Source organism: Sinocyclocheilus rhinocerous, unplaced genomic scaffold (genome assembly GCF_001515625.1).
Source record: "Sinocyclocheilus rhinocerous isolate Xijiao unplaced genomic scaffold, SAMN03320098_v1.1 scaffold889, whole genome shotgun sequence".
In the NCBI taxonomy this organism is placed as follows: domain Eukaryota; kingdom Metazoa; phylum Chordata; class Actinopteri; order Cypriniformes; family Cyprinidae; genus Sinocyclocheilus; species Sinocyclocheilus rhinocerous.
The window spans coordinates 2784305-2793572 of record NW_015638024.1 but is presented as its reverse complement, the minus strand read 5'-3'; the positions used below and the strand labels follow the sequence as shown (position 1 = coordinate 2793572).

Below are 9268 nucleotides of genomic sequence, written 5' to 3'. Positions count from 1 at the left end.
TGCCCTTTTTGCATCTTGACGGCCCCCAGCCCCTATTCACTTTCACTGTAAGGAGAAAAAAAGCAACTTAGATAGTCTAATAATCTTTTAATTTGGTATTTTACAAAAGAAAAGAAAAAACATTATACATCTTTCGAGTGACATGCGCGTGAGCAAATGATGAGAGAATGTTCATTTTTGGGTGAAATCCTTAGCGGGCTGGTGCTTAGCAGGCGCATTAGTTTCCTTGAACTGTGTCAATATAGCATCTTTGAATCTGGAGAAGGTGACACATGCATTGCCCTCCTTCAGAATTTGCACCTTATTAGCATACCAACTGTTCTGCCACCCTAACATGGGAAGAGAGATGAATTTAGTTTTGGAAGGGATGATGGTGCATTTTAAATTATAATAAAACGAAGAGCAGAAATTCTGCATAACCATGGATTAAAATTCTACTTTAATTTCTAATCAGCTATTATACCACCCCTATTTCTCTTGAGCTATTGAGTTAAGATAGGCCCACATTACAGGATTGCAAAGTTTGCAGATTTTGCCAGTACAGTATAGTAGCATTTAAAATGCTGTGAAAATCCCTTCAATAAGACAGCAGAAACCACTGAAAAATTAAAACACAGCCCACGTACTACATTACTGACCTAACCTGCCATGTTCATGTACTGTAACTCCCACAGGTGATTCAACAAACTAGATGTACTGCGTGGGAAAATACAGATTACTTCCTGTTGAATGAAAACCCGTGCATACTGATTCAGTGCATCAGGATTGATACTAAATGAGAGTTATCCCAGGTGTGCACACAGGGAGTATACACAGTAAATCTGAGCCAGGGTCATATAGAGATCATCAACATGCTTCAAAGTCAAACTGAGGAAATGTGGGATCAAGCAGTTCGATGTTACAGGATGTTAACAAGAATATTAACAAGAATAAATTAAACTTTCTCTGTGCAGATCATTACATATAGTCCAATGCATATTATATATACTGTATATATAGAGAGAGAAATCAGCATATTAGAATGATTTCTGAATGATCATGTGACACTGACGACTGGGATATTGATGCTGAAAATTCAGCTTTGGCTATCAAAGGAATAAGTTACACTTTAAAATATATAAAATATATAATCAAACAGAATACCGTTCTTTTAAATTGTAATAATATTTCACAATATTGCTATTTTTACTGTATTTTTGATCAAATAAATGCAACCTTGGTGAGCATAAGAGACTTCTTGCAAAAAACATTACAAAAATCATAATCATTCCAAACTTTTAGTGTTAGTGTATCTATATGTACATATATTTATTTTGCCAGAAAGAAGTATGTGTAACCTTCTGTACTATTGTCAGAGATATACTTATTGAGTTTTATGCAATATTTGAATTTGATAGTGAAAGAATACTTATAAATTCCTGTGATTTGATGGTTTGACTGGGAAGAAAAAGTGTTAGTGTCTCCAGCTGTGCTTTTCAGAGCTGATTTTCACCTCTCAAAATAATCACCTGTTTTAGAGCATCTCATACAGAATGGAATAGCTGAAATGAGTTCTCCGGAGACTGGCTATTTTTCTCCACGTCTGGTCTCTGTGTGTCTCTAGATGCTCTTCGTAGAGACAGTCACAGGTTGCAGCTGAGACCCCACACTGTTTGCATATGAAATATTAATCTGTGTTCTAGGCCTCCACGGAAGGAGCTGATAAGCCTGTTCCAAGCAGATGCTCCCTATTAAGGAATATGAGCAGGAACAAGCTTTCTGTTGTTTTGTTTTGTTTTTTTTCTTCAACGTTTTCACACTCTGCCTGTGATTGTTTGACTATGTTATTGCTTACTGGCTTTTCCTCATTTCTGTAGACGTGTTTCATTCAGTTAAGTTTGGAGGAGGAAAGAGGCAAATAAGATAATTGTGGTGCCTTGAATCACATCACACCCCAAAAATAAAATTTATTCGATAGTTCTTTGCAAAATAATTCTCACCCTATTAAAAAAAAAAAAAAACTTTCTGGATGCCTGAAGACTTAAAGCAACAGCACATAAATGGTTTTCTAATTAAAAGTTAAAGAAGATAACAAAAGGTTCAAAATAAAATAAGTAGAAAAAAGATAAAATGTCAACTTATTAACTTTTGTATTTTCCAGATAATTCACACATATATTCTTATTTGTCACAATATGAATGGGTCTTTATGTGAAAATATGTCTTTACATTCAATTTCCTGGTAAATTTTTAATAAAGGATTTTTACTCCACATCTTGTCTTCTTTAGAAACTGAGAAAGTTTTAAAATGCAGTTCTCCTAAATGTTCTCCTAACATTCACAAAGATTTAATTTTACTTGTCACGATAAACTACGCATTACACAATTCAAGCATCAAATGTCTTGCATAACCAATGGAGATCATATATAATAGCATATAAATACATATATACATTACTGTGCATGTTTTTTTTAAAGAAATTGATACTTTACACCTTACACCTTAAATATAAATATTAAATATGCATTAAATTTGAAATGTATAAATTAAATATCAAATATGCGTAAGAAATAACAAAATCTATTCAAAGCCAAAATGAATTGAATGAAAATGAAAATGAAACTGTCAACATTCATATATCACCTCAGCTGCCCTGTGGCTCATCAACTGACATGAGTCAGCTGAAAAAGGAATGTACCACTGACCATGATAGAATATTTTATTAATAGAGTAAGAGAAAAAAAAGAGGCATTTGCCCCTGTTATGTAATATTGACGTTGGAGTGCTTGGGGCCAAGAAATTAGATTCCCTCAAGGATCTTGCTCACCATTATTCAACCAAAAATGCATAATCAGGCGATCAATAGCTACTAAAAAACATTCAGATCCTACAACCTGGCTGTAGTATCAAAGAAAACCTTCACAAGAACATAAGAAGTGAATGCAGGTACTCCATTAAACTAAATAATAGAAACTTTGGGGAATGTAGTCTATAACAAAAAGCCTCTAGCAAATTCAGGGTCAAGAAAGGGAGAGGAGCAGTGGACGGGAGGAGGAGCTCTCCTTTTCCCTATCCGATGTGAGAATAACTGGAGAAGGGAGGAACAAGGAGAGGGGAGTGGACAAAAACTGGCATGGGGACAAAAATCTCCAAGACCTGTGTTTGAACGGTAGCTGAGAGGAAGGTCTAGACATAATGTGGCGCAGCACTTTGGTGTCCAGAGCACCTGGGGGTACTATTGCTTCATTAAGCCCCCTTCCCACACAATCACACATCCACATGCGAACATCCAAGAGTTACAGAGAGCGACCTAGTAGTAGTTGCATCAATTTTTGATGTGCTATGACCACCATTTGTCTACTCCTGCTCGTCCTAGATAATAAAGGGACAAAACTCTTGGGATTTAGGCTCACAGAATGAGTGCAATCGCCACCGAGGACCAGGACAAGGCAGTGGCACTCATCGTTGACCTCTGCCTGGATGACAGCCCTCTCCTGGACCCAGAAACCTGTCAGGATTTCCTTGTGCTTCTGACCAATGAAAACCTCAACATCTCCAGCGGAGGTAAGTTTCCTGCGGTGTTTGATGGGAAGCTTGTTTGTTGGGGGTGACGTGGGTGGAGGACTTGCTTATATTTATGCGCGAAAGTAAGGTAGACTTCAAAGGATGATGACCTTTTAGATATGCCCACTTTCTGCGATTAAAACCAAGCTAACAGACTTTGTGAAAGTAAGTTCTGTATAAATAATGAATTTCCATTAGTTACCTGGCACTTTTTTATTTGCCTAATGAGCCTGCTTGTGTTTGATGTTGTTCTCCTCTAAATTAAGGATCCTAGTCATTGGCGATTTAGATCATTTGTAACCGTGGCACCTCCCTTTCCCCCCGTCTAATGACAAGTGTACAATTAAGCTTCGGATTGGAAAAATTACATGTATGTGCCTCATAAAAAGATGGATGCTAGTGTCTTACAACGCACTGCTCCAGACTACAGGTTCACGGCAGTCACGAAAGGTAAAATTGACATCGAAGATCGAAGGAGCTGTGATATCTCTGAGTTGGCAGGTGATAGGAATGTCTAAAGCAATACAAATTATAATGAATTCCCGATCTGGCGAACTGCCATGGAGGAAGACACAGAATCTAATTGTCACTCTGTGTTTCTGTCATGGGAGAAATCAAATAAACCACTGCAGGCCCTGACCTGCATCATGTCCACGACCACAGGTATAGTGAATTCCACTGTGTGTTATCTACAAATAAACATGAATCACTGACACCACTGAAAAATGCTAATGCCATCTCTTTAAAAATGCTCAACTACTTCTGAAGTGACTTTAAATGGACATATATATATATATATATATATAAAATAAATATATATATATTTTACATGTATTATTGCTACTTCAAGAGCAACTACAGCAACCAACACATAATTACAACAACATTATTGATATGTGACCCTGGACCACAAAACCAGTCATAAGGGTCAATGACCCATACAATGTATTTTTGGCTATTGCTACAAATATACCCCAGTGACTTAAGACTGCTTTTGTGCTCCAGGGTCACATATACAGTACTATCTCTATACTCTTACAAGTAGTTCACAAATGGTGTGCCACAGACCCAGTTAGAAAAAACAAAGCTAAATAAAAGCAATAAAATTGCACAAAATATATATTTATATGAAAGTATAATATTAACAATATCAATAAATATGTAAAATATGATTTAAATTTATATATTTTTATATATATATATAATAAAATTATTTTCATTATTAATTAACCTTTTAATTATTAACATTTCAATATAAGCCATATAACTGTGAATATTTAACATACTAAAATAAGCTCTCTTAAATAAGAGAAAATGCTTCCCATACTTGTTGCTGATGTCAAAACCATGTATCCAATCAGATCATATTTTGACACTGAAAAGCTAGCCAAATTAGTCAGATTCCAACACGGAAATGTTGAAAACCATGGACAACCATAAAGAAAACTACACAAGAATACAGAAAATAACCTCCATTAAATACCTATTAGACTTTGTATTGCTTTGGGTCGCCACTTGATGTCCAATTTAAGAATCGCAAAATCAATTCTCTGTACTACTTTTTCCATGAGTAATGCTACAGTTAAAAAAAAAACACAGCTCATAATGTCATAAAGTCATAATGATTGAGCTCTAATTATGAAGGAAGCGCTGAGTGTGTGAAGGGGAGATGCCTGCTGACTTGACTAGAAGTGGAGGGAGGTTCTGGAACTCGCGGTCCACAGGCAGTAATACTAGATGAATGGAGGACTGCCGCTGGTCTCCGCAACCCCATGGCAAGAGCTGCACCCAGCCTGCCAAAAAGCAAAGGTCATGCATCAGGAGAGCCAGGTGGTGCAGCACTCATGCAATGCCAAAACCCAACACGATACAGCAGCACTGAGAACGTAACAGAGGGCAGCACTGATCAACACTCTGCAGTTTGTTGCTAATTGTCTGAAGCAATTGTCCAACATCCCTCTTGAATAGATCTCAAGTGGAAGAGCCTGTGTTACTGCAGCTGCACTGTAAAGCATCACTTTTTATTAGGAATTCATGGGATGCTTGTGTTGAAGTCATGTCTGAATTTCTCATAAATGAATATTTCAAAGATGTCAGATCTAAACGTAACAAAAAAGCTGTTTGTTTAATAATTCAGGGTTTGCATCCCCCAGTTCAAAGAACCTTTCTATATTTCACTTTGTCTCAAAGGATGTTTACAGGGGCCTGGATGCGTTCAAGCCTGCATGACACTTTATGCTCTTATAAAAACACTTTATGCCATCTTTGTAATGCAGCTTCAAAGCAATGTCTTACCTGTGTCCACAGGCGTCATGGATTTTTGCCACAATCAATTATGTCCTGTATAAAATTTTACAACATTTCGCTCTTCCACGTACATTCTTTCACTGATGCCACAGCAACACCACTAGTGAGTGAATCTACAATGCCGCCATGTAGCCCCCGAATGATTCACTCGTTTGAGCCAGCAGTTCTTTTTAGTGATTCAAAATAAATAAACAACTTTAATAAATACAGCAGTAATTCATTTCTGGAACAAATGAATCAGGTACTCCGCAGCAGGTACTCCGATTTCCTAACCAATGAATCTTGTAAAGCGGATGTTTTCAGTTAATCAAAAGCAGGGGTGTCAAACTCAATTCCTGGAGGGCCGGAGCCCTGCAGAGTTTAGATTCAACCCTAATTAAACACACCTGATCCAACTAATCAAGTGTTAGAGCAGGGTTGGAACAAAACTCTGCAGGGCTTCGACCCTCCAGCAATTGAGTTTGGCAACCTTAATCAAAAGAATACAGCACCACTAGCGTTGTTCAATTCCAGAACGAATGAATCTTATGGGTGTTTTTTTTTTTTGTGAACCAAAAGGAGTGCAGCCAGAGTAGTCCGATTCACAAATGAATGTCTCAAATGAGTCGGCTCTCTTTAGTGAATCAAACACAGACAGCTAACAGATTGTGAGAACTTCCGTAGTTACATTAGTTTAGATTACATTTTACATATTTGTTCATTTTGTATTATTATTTAAATGTACACTACGTAATTCTAGGCTCTGAGGCTCAAACATAAATTTGCAATTTGATCCTTCGCTGGGAGCTTGATTGACAGGCGATCTGACCAATCATAATGCCGAATCTGCCATTTTGTCTGAGAAACAAACCAGACAGGAGAGTAGATTAACGTCGGTTGACTTGTACTTGAAAATGGTGTGTATTGACGTTTTTTCCGCGGTTGAAACAAGACACCTTCTGAGGTTTATTCATCTTCGTTTTGTGCTATAGCTAGTAAAGAGGAAGAGATGCAGCTTGAACTGAGGCGCTACAGCAATCTGTCACAACACATTAAAGAGCCATGGTATTTATTATTTGAATTTCTTAAAAAATGACATAAATTGAAAGCTTTGTTTCATACCAAAAGTAACCTGCTCTGTCTTGTCTGTCGGCATGTTGTCAGTGTCCTCTTCGCTCCACAATGTAATTTTCACTGCAGGAGAACATGATGTGTGGAGTGAGAGCGCCATGGCTTGTCGGACGTAGCAACAGTAACTAAGGCAGAGCGGGTCTTTGCAAAGGGTCGATTATCTGCGGAGAAACATTTTTAAGTAGTTGTGCTTCGGCACTGATTTTAAGCGCAGATGAATGATGGTTGCACGTGATCAGCATATCAAAGCAGATCTGATGAGCTATACAAAGATCAGAGTAAAAAGAGAGTCCTACTTAACTATCCAAAAAACATGTCATCTAAGCAAGTAAGTAGCCTTTTAGCACCACAGTAGTGGGACCTTCATTTTCTTTTTCAGTGAATGATGAAAGTCTAAAATTTGAAAGAAATTATTGCATTTGCTGCCTTTATTTTTTTATTGAACTCGTCAAAACAAAAAGTTATAATGCTATCAGACTAACAGGTCATGCTTGAAATTTTCCTGCTATTCTATGCATTTATCCACTGACCTAGAAAATCAAGAACAATATTGTTGTTTATATTTCATGACTTGTATATTAACAAATACTCTGTTTATCAAAATTAAAAACATGTTAAAAAGATCGTAATAGTGTTTTAATAGTTACGCCCATGCCTGATCAGAACCAATGCTATAAGTGTAAACACTCATTCCATCATTCATTCTCATTGTAAACAAGCATTACAAGTTTATTGACCAGCTTGTATAAAAGGAGTGCTGAGGAAGGTGAATTTAAAACGGTCAAAGTCAATATAATACCACTCAAGCACACAATGATGGCTTATGTTGCCATCATGTTGATGTTGACATGTTGCCCCTTGGTAATATTATTAGAAAATACGGGATTAGTTTCCACTGTTATGCTGATGATACTCAACTATATATCTCAACAAGATGAAAACTTCTAAATGATCTAAGCTGACAGAGTGTGTTAAAAAATGTAAAAGATTGGATGACCAATCATTTTCTTTTATTAAATTCGGATAAGACAGAGATATTATTTATTAGACCAAAAGACAGTACACAGAATCTCTTGGATTACAATTTGCAACTAGACGGATGTACTGTTACTTCCTCTACAGTCAAAAATCTGGGTGTTATATTAGATAGCAACTTGTCATTTGAAAATCATATTTCCAATGTTACAAAAACAGCATTCTTCCATCTTAGAAACATTGCCAAGTTACGAAACATGTTACCTGTTTCTGATGCAGAAAAGCTAGTTCATGCATTCATGACCTCTAGACTGGACTATTGTAATGCACTGCTAGGTGGCTGTCCTGCATCTTCAATAAACAGTCACTGATAAGCTACCACTAAATATTGTAAAAACTTAATTTGCTGTAAAGTTGCTTTGCAACGATTTGTATCGTGAAAAGCGCTATACAAATAAACTTTGAATTGTTTTGAATTGAATTATGTTAGGGATGACCATCTTTCTCACTCCATTTCTATTGTATAGAAGCCCTCAAGGTTAAATCAATTACACTTCCTTTCAAACATGACAAGAGGGATATGACTGGGTATAATACTTGAGCAATAGAGGGCATGTGGATTGGGGACCTCATTTCTTTCCACTAGTGTTGAAAAAGATGAAGAGAAACCATGCAGAATGCCGGTCGCATTGCAAAGTGGCACCTCTCCTCCTGTTTCTATAGCACATTGAGCAGAACGTTACTATTAGCCACCGTAGAGTAGTTTAGAGCCAGCCACTCATTCTATTCTAGACCTACTACTGCAGCTACTGCATTATGTGGCCATGAATAAATAAAACAGCGAGTAGACATTAGACCAGCAGGGAAAATAGCATACACACTCTTTCTATGTGTTCTCCTCCCTGCTAAAGAAGGAACAAGATAGATAGAGAGTTTTGTGTGGCTGTGTGTGTAAAATAACTACTGGGGGAGTTAATTCTCAGTAACCCAATGGGGAATTCCTGTGTGCTAGTGAAGTCCTGTGAGGTCTGATTAAATAATTTAGCTAGTGCCGTGTGCCAAGCTAATTTGTGACCATACCGTTATAGACTTTGTTAATTACTGAACAAGTGTAGCCTAGGCACAGCCAAAATTACATCCTTTGTCATTTTTCTTTGTAGGTCTTAAGCATTCTCACTTGCACTATGCTTATTCTTATAATAGCAAAATCTGCTGGGAGTTTGGCAGTGCCGTCAACCTAAGTATGAATTATGTGAATTTATACTTGCAGACACCCAATGTCTAGTGAAATAAATGTGATAAGCAATTTAGCATTTCATCCTTGTCTCTCTTG

At 37.0% G+C, this 9268-nt stretch overlaps 1 long non-coding RNA gene across 1 annotated transcript; it reads right to left on the bottom strand.

Annotated features, from left to right (window-relative positions):
- Positions 1 to 5154: 5154 nt before the first annotated feature.
- LOC107749497 (uncharacterized) lies at positions 5155 to 6161 on the bottom strand. The gene is made up of 2 exons (XR_001641039.1): positions 5839 to 6161; positions 5155 to 5336 (listed from the first exon to the last, which is right to left on the bottom strand). It is a non-coding gene; the product is annotated as an uncharacterized LOC107749497 (long non-coding RNA).
- Positions 6162 to 9268: the final 3107 nt, after the last annotated feature.